We start from the raw sequence: 14,375 nt of genomic DNA, 5'->3' as shown, positions 1-14,375 counted from the left end.
ATGTTGGGGACAAGAAAGTACTAGACATATGAGAGATGAGGAAAGGTTTTATGTAAAAGATAAACATTGATCCTGAATTTTGAAGAAGCCTAGGGATTCCAAAGAACAGAGAAGAGAGGAGCATTCTAAGGACAATCATTGCAGAGGCCTGGAGATAGGAGTTGGGAGGCATTGTGTGAGGAATAGTCTTAAGACCAGTTTTGCCAAACTGTAGAATGTATGAAAGTGTAATAATTCTGAAAGATGGGCTCAACGTAGATTGTGAAGGGCTTTAAATGCTAAACAAAGAGAAAATGGGGAGCTACTGATGCTTGAGGAGAGGAATGACATTGTCTAAGTCTTCAGTAAAGACAGGGTCAAAGCAACAAAATACTAGACTTCCTCCAGTGACTCTAGTCATTTAATCCAATGTGAATCCACCTAATGACACTGTTATTCAGTTTCCCTCTTCCCATTTCTTTACTAGAAGACATTAAGAAACTAAGACACTTTGTCAAATGCTTTGTAGAAATAAAGATATGACAAAGAGATGATACTGGAGTAGAAAAAAGCAGTGGACTTTGAGTCAGTGAAAATTGGGATAATATTTGCAAAACCTAACTCAAAGTGTTATTATAAAGGACTTTGTAAAATTTGAAAAGATTTGTATATTTGAATATAGAAAGGCCTCAGAGGCCAGAAGATCTGGGTTCAAGTCTTGTCTCTTACACATCAGGATTTGTGACTTAGGGCAACTTACTAGTAATTCTCCGAAAATGTAAGTTGCCCCTTCTGCAGCTGCCTAACAGTGAGCTGGATCCCCTGGTTCAGAGAACAGATGTTGCTTCTCCGTCAATCCGGCTAGGTCTACTTAGGTGTTGGAGTTATGAATGTCTGCAATGCCTGGCCAGAGAACATGATCAATATGCAGCGGTGTAACCTGCTATACCTACTAGAAAACTAGCAGATGAAGCACTATTTCTACTATGGTCTGTCATGGCCTCAGTTCTTTGTTTTAGAAAGATTTTATCTATTTTGAGTTTTACAATCCCCCCCCTTCTTGCTTCTATTCCCCCCCTCCCATAGAAGGCATTCTGTAAGTCTTTACATTGTTTCCATGGTATACATTGATCTCAGTTGAATATGATGAGAGAGATAAATCATATCCTTAAGGAAGAAAAATAAAGTATAAGAGATAGCAAAATTACATAATAGGATAACAGTTTTTTTTCTAAATTGAAGGTAATAATCTTTGGTCTTTGTTCAAACTCCACAATTCTTTCTCTGGATACAGATGGTATTCTCCATTGCAGATAGACCCAAATTGTCCCTGATTGTTGCACTGAAGGAATGAGCAAATCCATCAAGGTTGATCATCACCCCCATGTTGCTGTTAGGGTGTACAGTGTTTTTCTGGTTTTGCTTATCTCACTCAGCATCAGTTCATGCAAATCCTTCCAGGCTTCCTTGAATTCTCATCCCTTCTGGTTTCTAAAAGAACAATAGTATTCCTTGACATACACAGTTTGTTAAGCCATTCCCCAAATTGAAGGACATTCACTTAATTTCCAATTCTTTTGCCTCCACAAACAGGGCTGCTATGAATATTTTTGTACAAGTGATGCTTTTACCCTTTTTTCATGATCTCTTCAGGGTATAGACCCAGTAGTGATATTACTGGATCAAAGGGTATGCACATTTTTGTTGCCTTTGGGCATAATTCCAAATTGCTCTCCAGAGAGGTTGTATGAGTTCACAGGTCCAACAACCATGTATTAGTGTCCCATATTTCCCACATCCCTTTAAACATTTATCATTGTCCTTTCTGGTATTGTTGATGGCCTCAGCTCTCTTACATTGTTGTTGAAGATGAGAGTGGGAAGACTGTGGTCTACATCCTGGTCAAGTTGGGGGAACATCCAAAGGATGTCCCCCATGAACAAATCACATCTTTGACTGTAAAATATTCCTTCTACCAGCTGGGACCAGCATAGATGCTTATGAATCAGGCAGGCCTCATGGGCCATGATTGAAAACTTTAACGCAAAATATGTCTCTCTGCATATCAGAAAAAGTAAATGGGCAGCTCTACATCTGAATTCCAATACTCTTAACTTTCAGGTTAGTGAGGTGGAGCCCAAATACTATACAGATATAGAAGATACTAATACTATGAAACGGGATATGACTCAGATAGCAGAAGAGAGTAGGAAACAGGTTCATAGGGGAGAAAGGACTTTGCTTAAGGTCACAGAGGCAGAGCCAGGACTAGAACTAGACCTCCTGAGTCCTTCCTGGTCTGATACTCTTTCCACTATGTTGCATTGCCTCTTCCTAGAGACACAGAATATTCTGTTTCCTCTTGATTCTCTCTCTGTTTTACCCTTTTCCCTCTCCTCTGTCCTCTCACTGTCCATCTGTTTCTCCACCTGTTATCTACTGGCTAGTCCTTTCACACTCATGGTAGTTGACAAAGCAATTGGAAGTGAAGGAGAAAGGTAAACATCTGGTGCTGGCCTCCCTAGAGAACAAGATGGACTCCAAAGCCAACCATGTGGAGGACTGTTGCCACGAGGAGAATGGTCTAGGCCACCCAGCCAAGAATAGCAGTATCTGTGACAGCAAAGACCTTAATGAGGCCAGCGAGACCAGATGACAAGGTCAGACCAGAGCACTGATGTCAAGGACAGCTTGGAGGCCTCTGTCTCTGTCTCCTAAGGTTCCCAGTTTGGTATTCCATGAGTCACCCCTCCCCCCCAAACTGCATCTCTACTCCTTTGCCCCTCATCAGTCCTTGTTGTTAAACTGTTTGAGGCCCTGTTGCAGATTTCAAATATATAAAGCAAAGAACTATTTTGGACAAATCACTGTCACTGGTAGAAAGAGTGAGATTAATTATTTATTTATTTATTTTCACAATTGATATTTTATCTTACTCTTCTAATTACCTGCTATGAAAGTTTTTCAGCATTCATCCACATGCATATGCATATTTATAAGTTAAATAATTTTCTTCCATCCTCCCTTCCCAACTCCCTCCTCTCAATGGCAAACATTGTTACATATACGTTGTCTTCAATATGTTTGCAGATTAGTCATTTTCTGTATGAAGAATTAGGACTAAGGGAAAAGAAAGAAAACCATGAGAATTCAGATTCTTTAGTAGGTTTTTCTTTGTCTTGTTTTGCTTTTCTTCCTCTGAATGTGGATGGCATTATCCATAACAGATCTTCCAGGATTGTCCTAAGTCTCTGAATTGCTGAGAGGAGCTGCATCCATCAAGGTTGATCAACTCACAATATTTCTGTCTAGGTGTACAATACTCTCTTAGTTCTGCTCCCTTCACTCAGTATCAATTCCTGTAATTCATTCCATGCTATACATAATTCATTCTGACTATACATGATTTTTTATAGAACAATAATATACCATAGTATTCATATACCATAATTTGTTTAGCCATTCCCCAGTTGATGGGCATCCCTTAATTTCCAATTCTTTGCCACTATAAAAAGAGCTGCTATGAAGATTTGGGAACACGTGGGACTTTTCCCATTTTTTATGATTTCTTCTGGATGTAGGTTCTAGTATTGGTATTGCTGGGTCAAAGGGAATGATCCATTTTATTTCTCTTTGAGCATAGTTCCATATTGCTCTCCAGATTAGTTAGATCATTTCACAACTCCAACAAGAGTGCATTTATGTCCCAATCCTCCCACAACCTTTCCAACATTCATTGTTTTCCCTTTTTGTCTTCTAAACCAATCTGATAGGTGTGAGGTGGGTACTAATGAGATAAAGTTTCTTAATGAACTTGTTTCTTTTTTTCCTTTCTGAGTCCTCACAAACTAAATATTTGTATATTTAATTCATTTCAACAGTTTCAATCCCATCTCTTGGTTTTCTCCATTTATTCCATTGCTCTATAGATCATTCTTATTTCTGTTCTTACCACCTTGTAAGAGGAGAACATAACTTTTTTTTTTGTCATTAGCTCCCTTATAACTGAGTCATTTCCTCTCCCTCAGGTCTTACTCCTGGTTTCTGTCTAGAGATGAAGGAAGGGGGAGGATACAAATTTTATTAATTTCTTCTTTTTTTTTGGTATAAATTCATTACATGACTACTCAGGACTCTATATGTGTAGATATACAGAAAGGTAAGATAATTCAATTTTGAAATATTTATTTTCAGAATATGCATACCTTCTAAGATATTAATTTCTTTCTATTATGGCTTGTTTTACTCAGTACCAAAAGATCATCAAATTTTGACCAGCCTCTCTCTCTCTTTTCTCTCTTTGTCTTTCTTCTTTTCTTGCATTGTCTTGCTCTCTCTCTCTCTCTCTCTCTCTTTCTCTCTCTCTCTCATCTTTCTGTCTTCCTTTCTTTTCTTTCTCTCTTTCTTTTTCCTTCCTTCCTTCCTTCCTTCCTTCCTTCCTTCCTTCCTTCCTTCCTTCCTTCCTTCCTTCCTTCCTCCCCTCCTCCCCTCCTCCCCTCCTCCCCTCCTCCCCTCCTTTCTTTCTTTCTTTCTTTCTTTCTTTCTTTCTTTCTTTCTTTCTTTCTTTCTTTCTTTCTTTCTTTCTTTCCTTCCTTCCTTCCTTCCTTCCTTCCTTTCTTCCTTCCTTTCTTTCTTTCTTTCTTTCTTTCTTTCTTTCTTTCTTTCTTTCTTTCTTTCTTTCTTTCTCTTTCCTTCTTTCTTTCTTTCTTTCTTTCTTTCTTTCTTTCTTTCTTTCTTTCTTTCTTTCTTTCTTTCTTTCTTTCTTTCTTTCCTTCCTTCCTTTCCTTTGTTTTGTACTGTATAGAATCAATATTTCCTGACCAGAATAATCTTTTCTGCAATGGAAAAAAAAAGAGGCAACTTTGTTTCCATGACAGCCATGCAGATTTTCCCAAAGGTGATTTACTTTAGTGAGGGCCCTTGATCCAGGTTTCTTAATGAGCTCCATTCCTATTTATAAATATTTACCATTGAATTTACCAGTCAACACAGTCAAGGCAAAATAGTCCCAACTTGAAATCTGGGCCTTTTACTCAGGGCTGTGTGCGTAAGTGGATGCTCCCTTGGGCTATTGTGTCTCCCAGGCTGCCTGAGCTGCTTTGTCTTTCACTAAACCGAGGGCCTTATTCAAACAAACAAACAAACAAACAAAAAAAAAGGACTGGCATGAGGGAAGAAAAGAAAGCAATTTAAGCTAAAAAAAATGTCATTGGCTAATTTAGGTTCTCCCAGGGAAACATGTACAGGGTGTTCTGAATGTCCCTCTAAAATGGCAGGAGGAATGCAAACAAATATGACCTACATTTCATTTACCTCTCCCTCACAACAGTTCAGGTTGGGTTCAACATTTGGCATAATTAAGGAAGTGAGTAGTAAAGCTTTATGGAGGTGTTGCTTCTTTTTTCTTTCTTCTCCATGACTCCCTAGGCTGGGCAAAAGTTTTTCATTTTTTCCTTTTTCTCATTTTCTCATCTTAAGGTTCTTTTGAACAAATAACCCAGACACATTGTTAAGAGAATCACAATTCTGATGATCACTATCTTTGTGATCTTAGACAAGTCATTTAAATTCCTTATGACTCAGTTTCCTTCTAAGTAAAGATGGCCTTTGAGGTCTTTTTTAACTTTAGATCTATGATTCTATTTCCTGAGCATTGCTTTTCATAGTCAGCATTCTTCATAGATTCATAAAGAGAAAGGACTTCAAAAGTCATCTGATCCAACTGGGCTGATTTTAAAAGTGAGGCAACTGAGGCCCAGAGAAATGAACAATTTGTCTAAGGTCAGAAAACTGGTAAGCATCATAAGTTGGATTTGACTGGACTACAAAGCCAGTGCTTTTTTTTTTTATTGTTCTGAGCTGTCTTCCTGTTCTTTGGTTTCATTGGCATTTCCGTCTCTGTGATTTATAAGTCTATAGTTTAAACTTAAGAAATTATTTTAAATTTAATACCTGAAAAAAAGAGGCAGGGAGTTACAGAGTAAAGATGACTTGATTTCAAATTTGGACAATACTCCAGGCAACAATCTGAGACAATAGGTTGTAAACCAGCTGCTGATCTGCACCAAGAGAGGGGTTTTTCTCACTGCTTGCCCTCTCTCTCTCTCATTTTGAATTTCTTATAACCATCTAAGCACAGATCCCTAATAAAGAAAAAAAATACACATAAGCCACATAACATGTATTTTGGTCACCTAATTGAAACAGTTGGGTCAACAGAGATGTAGGAGAGCAAACCTCTCATCTTAAATACTTATCCTCTTTTTCTTCTTCAGTAGTTTTGCTATTTTTGCATCCACTTCCTTGATTGACTCTGACTTCCCTTTTCTGTGTTTTGGTTTGCATTCAGTATATGTCCTTTCCTCTTGTTCAAATACGGCTTCCTGGACCATAGATTGAATTATGTGAATACAGGACAAGGAATGCATCAGAACATTAAAAAATGGTAAGCAGGAAGCATTATTCTCATCCCCGACTAGATTCTTAGAATTATGTAGATTTGGAGACTTTAGAAACCATTTAATGATTATAATAATTTTACCTAGCATTTGTATAAAACTTTAAGAAATTGCTATGCACTTTTGCATATGCTATTTCACTTAATCCTCCTCAAACAAGTCTGTGAAGTCTAAAGAATTTGAACTCAGGAACTTCCTGACTCCATGTCTCACACTGTATTTACTGAACCACCTAACTGCCTTTTCCCCTGTCTAGTTATAACACTTTAATATTCATATAACTTCTTTTCAAACTCTTCCATTGATCACTCTCTTGCAAAACAACTCTTTCCACTTGGAGACAATTCTATTAGAGAGTAACTCTGTTATAAAGCAGACTCATCATAACTTGAAAAACTGACCAGTGAGTAATTTTTCAGAAGATAATGGCAAATATGATAATAAAGATGAAGGCAAAAAAAAAAAATGAACAAGATCTAAGAGTAATTAACCCAGAAAGTAAATGGCTGAGGGGAGACTATCTGTGTGTAATTAATTAATATTAGATAGATGGTTACTAGATATCTTTTTCAATTTTTTTCTGAAGCCAAAAAAACAGGGAATGAGGTGACACTGCTACCTACACAAGGTTCTGATTCAACATTATGCCACTTTGTTTCCATAGCAGCCTATTATGAGTTAATAACGAAGTAATTTACTGAATGGCTTTGAAATTTCTTTCTTCCATCACTTCAACATGTAGGCTTGTAGGTGGTGGTAGGGCACATGGATTTCTGGATTTCTCTTCTAGTCCCATAACTCTTCTTAGAAATTTAGCAAAACCTAACGCAGTAATTTACAATATCGGGGAGTTGACAAGCCATGTCAGAGGGGGCAAGGGACCACCCACTCTGCTTGTTTCTCTGAGGGTGTTGTAGAAGAGCTTCTTATTGTAGAAGGGAGTCTTGAAAAGTCTCTTGAGTTCTGTATAGAGCCCCATTTTTGATGAGATACTAATGAGGAGATGCATATTTAAAATGAAGTATCAAAATAAATATTGGTTGAGTTAACATAGCATACAAAAATATGTTCACATATTTTTGACAGAAGACATATAAAGTCATAATGTAAAAACATTAATACTATGAAATATCAACTCATGGATGGTGCAACAGATCCTCCTGATTAAGAGTACTGATTAAGGGGAATGTTTTTATTAGGAAATTTGACTAAAATTGGTTTGCAAGCTCATTCACTACTATCTCATTAATCCTCTTTTCCCCTCTAATAATAGAAATTCTTTTTTTTTAGGTTTTTGCAAGGCAAATGGGGTTAAGTGGCTTGCCCAAGGCCACTTATTATTAAATGTCTGAGACTGGATTTGAACCCACATACTCCTGACTCCAGGGCCGGTGCTTTATCCACTACTCCACCTAGCTGCCCAATAATAGAAATTCTTAAATTTTTTGTGTCATGGACCCTTTGGCAGTCTTGTAAAACCTATGCACCCCCTTTCAGAATAATGTTTTATAAATACATAAAATACATAAGATTTCAAAGGAAGTCAATTATATTGAAATAGAAGGATATTTTTCCCCTGTCCATATTCAAAGACTCCTCAAATCTATCTTCAGACTTCTAAGTGGTCTGTAGACATGAGATGTAGTTTTTCTTTTTTCACTTTCCTTTGTAGCAGGTACTCTCTAGTCTTTCACAAAATAATATTACTAAAATAATAATAATAAAAAATAATTATAACTAGCATTTATATAGTTCCTATTCTCTGCCAGGCAATATGCTAAGAATTTTAAAAAAATGCAAATATTTTTATACTCACAATAGTCCTGGGAGATGGATATTATTATTATTATTATTATTATTATTATTATTATTATTATCATCATCCCCATTTTACAACTTAAGAAACTAAGGCAGAGATTAAATGCCATCATGACTTTCCCAGAAGCAATGACCTTAGCCTCTTTCATGGAGGAAGCACTCATAAGTGTTCTTTATTTTAGGTGAAGGAGACTAAAACATTATTAGTGTCTAAGGGCTCAGTGGACAGTATCTCATTACAATTTCATAGCAAGCCCCAAACAAGTGGTCAACTCTTGTTTCCTTTCCCTTCCCTGCCCCTGCCCTCACTTCACCACAATTCATTCTAACCTTAAACATTACCTTCTAGTTTCTTTCTCCAAAGTTACATTGGCAAGAAACCTTGGAACTTCACTAGCAATATCCCATATGACCAAATCCGAGAGATTTTTTTTTTTTCATTTCTCAGTCTTCCTTGACATAGATGCACATGTTCTTTTTGAAATCCCATGATACTCTCCTTCTATCTGTTTTATCATTTCTTATTTGGCTTCAAAGATGGAACTAGGATGGAAGAATTGGAGTTTTATTCCAAAGTAGGAAATTTATAATTAACTGATAGTGCTTGTATTCCAGGGAAGAAGTAAGGAGTGTTTCAGGGTAGGCAATATAGAGAAATGATAGGTTTAGATTGTCTGAGAGTTTAGGAGAGATGAAAGGAGATAGAGACCATATCTGATGGAATCTGAGATCAATTTACTACCTAGGGATGGTAAAGGAGGCTCAGCCCTAATGTGCTGGTATCCTCAATGCCAATGTAAGTGGTCTGGAGTTCATAATTGATGGAAAAGGGATGGCAGCTAGGGTTAGTGAGTTCCCTTCCCTGGGAAGGTGAACTTGGGTCTGGGTTATGGCTGCTTCTTCTAATTCCCTGCTTGTCCTGAGTTGTTAGAGTAGAGCCTTTCTCTTCATGAAGGACCCTAGAGATAATCTTGACCATGTCTCAAGAGCAGGTAGGTTGAAAGCTATGAATGTTTCTTCTAGCTGCTGAATTTCACAGGCAGCTAGGTGCAATGGATAGAGTGGTGGACCTGGAGTCAAGAAGACTCTTCTCCCTGAGTTCAAATCTGACCTTGGATATTTACCAGTGACCCTGGGCAGTTGCTTAACCCGGTTTGCCTCAGGCCCTCATCTGTAAAATGAACTGAAGAAGGAAATGGCAAAGCACTCCAATAACTTTGCCTAGAAAATCCACTAGGGTCAGAGTCAGACACAATTGAACAGCAACAAGCTGCCAAATCTCACTTCAAAATTACATTGAATTTATTTTGTCTTTATATATAGGTAGTTATATATGTATACGTTGTCTTCTTCCATAGACTCCTACTGTCTTGATCCAAATCTGGCCACTGAACACAGATGGCTTTGGAGGAGAAAGAGAGATTGGTGACTTTGCACAGAACCCCCCTTTACTTAAATCACTTGCATGTAATGGCATCACCTCCCTAATGTCATGGTCTTCTTCAAGAATGAAGGACAAATAACAATCAGTCTTCCATAGAACATATCTTTTTTTGTGGAAAGAAACTTTTTAAAATTGTTTTTGATTACAGGTTGAATTGGAATACAGATGTGCTCATTGCTTAGGATGTGGATAGGAAATGAATATTTCACCATAATGGAATGAGTCTTTATCATTTCCTTGGTGTATACATTCCATAGGAGGATTTGTTGCTATTCTGAATGGGTAACTTAATTCCATGTATTGATAAAACTGTGAAATTCACCTGATGGGTTGCTAGTAGAATTTCTGGTTTGCTTTGCTGATGGTCTGCACTGGATAAAGTGTTTAGCTTCTTTGAATTAAACTGGATAGGTAAAATGGAAAGAGCTGTCCCCCAACTTTAACAAGAAGGCTACATCTATTTATGAGAGTAAATTAATTGGAGTGCTTTGTCTCCTTAATCAGATAAAGCTGTAAGCTCTTTTTTCAGCAGGAAATGTCTTCTTGTTTATTTTTTTCTTATCCAATTTAGTAACTTTCAAAATATTGGACATTTAGTGGGTGCTCAGATATATGCTTTTTAAATTGAATTAAACTCATTTTTTTTAAAAAGACATTTTACTGTAATGTCACAGGGGAAAGATGAGATATATATGTAATAAGTGAAGAGAAAAAGAGAATTATGGATAACAAGCTAGGAAATGAGGTGCTTAATTAAAAATAAAGAAATTAATTTAAAAAAACCTGAAGGTATGGTAACCATTAAGAGAGTGAAGCTATCTTTTAGTAACTATGTTAGCATCTTCAATGAAAGTATAACATTTACTAATGTAAGCAATTTTCGATGGATTCATATTACTTAATTTTTTTTTTAGATTTTTCAAGGCAATGGGGTTAAGTGGCTTGCCCAAGGCCACACGGCTAGGTAATTATTAAGTGTCTGAGGTCAGATTTGAATCCAGGTACTCCTGACTCCAAGGCCCGTGCTGTATCCACTGCGCCACCTAGCCGCCCCTATATTACTTAATTTTTAATGTTTCTTAAAAGTCAGATTTCCAAAGATGAGATCAGATCTCCCCATCTTTATATGCTTGAAGAGCTAAGATCATGTTATATACTCATGTTCCTGAATCCAGTACAGTTAGACATGGAAGCTTTGACCTGCTCCATTGATGTTGGACTTAACATGGCCCCGTAATTGGGTTTAGTGTGCAACATTGCACCTTGGAGATCCCAGACTCAAGAGAACCATCATCTTCAGCTTTCTGACTATCAGGGATTACAGATGTATACCACCATAACCAACAAATGAGATTTGAGTTTGAAGATTGTTTTTGAGGGGAGTTATCTTTGAGTCAAATTTCCTTTTGCTGTAAAATAGAAGTAAAAACAAATTGTTTTATAAAAGAATTCTAGACTTGAAATGAGAAATTCTTGAGTTCAAATCCTAACAAATTTAACAGCTGTGTAATCTTGGACAAATCATTTAAACTCTCTGATGATCAGTTTCCTTATTTATATAATGGCAATTTTAATAGCACTTATCTCCCATGGTTTTTGTGAGGATCAAATGAGAAAATATATGTAAAGTGCTTTGCAAACTTTTAAGTCCTTTTTAAGATGTAAGATATTGATAGTATTTATAATTATAATCATAATTATATGACTTCAGATTTTATCTTATATTAATTATATATTTGGAAGTTGTCTTGCATCCTTTGGAAGGTTTCATATTAAAATGATTCTCTTGTCAAAATGTCTAAACACTCCAATAACAGGATTTAGAGAAATGTTGGCAGAAGGAAAGCAGGTGTTTTCAGCCACTGTTTTTAGTTTTTAATTTTTTCAGCAAAAATTTCCATACTTAACTCCTTCACTATAGTAAATATTTGAGAGACATGATTTTGATGAGGTATAAATCTTTTAGGTTGAAGAAAACATTGTAGAACACTATTCTCCAAGTTTACTTAGCCATAGAACAACTGAATACTTGATCTTTTTTTTTAGATTTTTTTTTTTTGCAAGGCAATGGGGTTAAGTGACTTGCTGAAGGCTACACAGTTCAGTAATTATTAAGTGTCTGAGGCTGGATTTGAACTTAGGTACTCCTGACTCCAGGGTCAGTGCTCTATCCACTGTGCCACCTAGCCACCCCTGAATACTTGATCTTGAAATGTTTTGAAATATTCATAGATGCTGTTCTGAGGAACCTGAGAATATGGACAATTCCTGAGGTAAAGTGAAAAAGATGGGGCCAAACATTTAAAGCTAGTATAAAGAGTCTGCATATTGTGTTTAGCTGATATAAAAATTCACATATAACATTTTTTTTGCAAGGCAATGGGATTAAGTGACTTGCCCAAGGCCACACAGCTAGGTGTCTGAGGCCGGATTTGAACCCAGGTGTTCCGGACTCTAGGGCCTGTGCTCTATCCACTGTGTCATCTAGCCGTCCCCACATATAATATTTTAAATCAAAAAATTCCACTAGTGAAATTTTAGCTAGTATTAAATATTTTTTGATTGTTCACCATGTTTTATGATTCTTAATTTGAGAAACACTACTATAGATAAACATTGTTAACTTTTAGAGAAAGGAGGATTTTGATTACAAGCCAATTCAAAACAAAACTTTCACCAGTTACTAATATTCTTCTTGGTTACAAAGACCATTGTTTAAACACTGATGGAAGTGACCTGTTAACAGAATGTTGATAAAACTGAAAGAACACTAATTGGAGGTGACATGTATTAATAGCAAAAGGGTGTTTTGTTAGTTTGTAATTACAAATATATTTTCTTTTTTGGAAATCTGAATGTTGCTCATGGAAAGAAAAAAATAGTTTCACCTGAGAGAAACTCAGCTCTTAGTCACATATACATAATTAGAAAAAAGTGATTTCTATTTATTAATTTTCCTTCCTCCCACCAATCAGTTTACCTGTTTTGTATCTGATTTTGACCCCGCTAGATAAAGAAATATGAGCTGAAGTATTAATAATTGATAATGATTGAATAGGTGACACCTACTAGATGATATTTGAATTTTAACAGTGGCCTTAATTGTCTATATCCAGAAGATTATAATGAGAATTTCAGATCACTGGGGAAGGAATAATGGAAGAGAGTATTTTTGTTAGGGTGACATTTTCCAGTATTCCTCAACTACATAGCATAGTGTTCTGCTGAAGGTTAGCTTCTCTTTCTCCTAAAGTCATAAAGCTAGTCTTCTGGAGCTGAGTTTCTAGTGGAAAAGATCGCTTTGGGGCTTTAGGGCTTAAACCAGAGTCAGGAGTATTTTGCTACTATATGTTTTTATTTATTCATTTTTTCTGCTTTGCCTTAAGATAAGTGAAGATTGGGATAGAGATGACAGAGGATTCTTAGTTGATAGGTAGTAGTAGTAAAAATTGGAACCTTAAGGACTTTTGATACAAAAACTTTCTAAATTGCCAAAGCTAACAGGAACTGGGGACAATATCAAGGAAATTCCCTCTATCCTGTAACATAGTAATACAGCCCAATTTCATTACTTTTTCTTCTTTTTTTAAAATTGGACTCTTCCCATTGTTGGTTTATATTAAATTTATGGTTTACTACAGCCTTTGGAGCTTTGTTCATGTGAACTATTGCTGAATTACATCTCATCCATCCTATGCCTGTTATATTTTGTAACTTTTTAATTTGATTTTTTTTACAATAGTCAAAAAATCTATTTTATTTACCTGCCTTTATTGGGGAACAATGAAAATAAAACAAAACAAGACCTTTATAACAAATATGCATAGTCAAGCAAAACATTTTTATATTGGCTGTGTCCAAAAACTTTATGTCTTAATCTGCACCCTAAATACATCATTTTTCTGTTAGAAGATGGGTAGTATGCATCATCATTGGCATCCTGGAGTTGTGGGTCATTATTGTGTATACCGAAGTTAAGTCCTTTAATATTTTTTTTTACAATGTTGTTGCTGTTGCTCAAGTTATTTTTCTGGATCAATTCATAAAGATTTCCCAAGATTTCTCTAAAACCATCTTCTTTATCATTTCTTCCAGAACAGATGCATTTCTTTCATATACTATAATTTATTCATCCATTTTCCAATTTATGAGCACTCCTTAGATTCTAGTTCTTTGCTAACATAAAAAGTTACTTTATTTTAATTTGTTTTTAAGAAAAATATGTTTTAATATTTATCCTTGTTAAATTCTATTTTCTTAGTCTATGATTCCAACTAGCCATGATTTTCTATAATCTTGAATTTGTCATTCAACACATTAGTTAACTCTTTCATTATTGTGCCACTGGCAATATTTAATAAATTACTTCTATGTCTTCTTACATATCATTGAAATACATTTGAGTAGATCAAAGCCAAGGACAAAATCCCATAGTAAATATCTGGATACATCCTTGCATGCTGATATCAATATATTAAATAATACTTTTTTGTTTAATGAATTAAAGATTTTCCTACCTATGCCTCTATATATTCCTATTTGCTCTACTTAAGGAAGAAGTTAATAATTAATATTGTCTCAAACTAGAATGATTTCAGAGGTTCAGAGTCTTCACTAGAGGCTGCAGAACCATTTCCCACTATAAAGAAGTTTTTGTTCAGATTAGACAAAGTCAG

At 35.8% G+C, this 14,375-nt stretch overlaps 1 pseudogene; it reads left to right on the top strand.

Annotated features, from left to right (window-relative positions):
- Positions 1–865: 865 nt before the first annotated feature.
- Positions 866–2,697, top strand: LOC141494747 (N-alpha-acetyltransferase 10-like; annotated as a pseudogene).
- The last annotated feature ends 11,678 nt before the right edge of the window (positions 2,698–14,375 follow it).

Source organism: Macrotis lagotis, chromosome 8, assembly GCF_037893015.1.
Source record: "Macrotis lagotis isolate mMagLag1 chromosome 8, bilby.v1.9.chrom.fasta, whole genome shotgun sequence".
NCBI lineage: Eukaryota > Metazoa > Chordata > Mammalia > Peramelemorphia > Peramelidae > Macrotis > Macrotis lagotis.
This window is presented reverse-complemented; position numbering and strand designations above follow the sequence as displayed.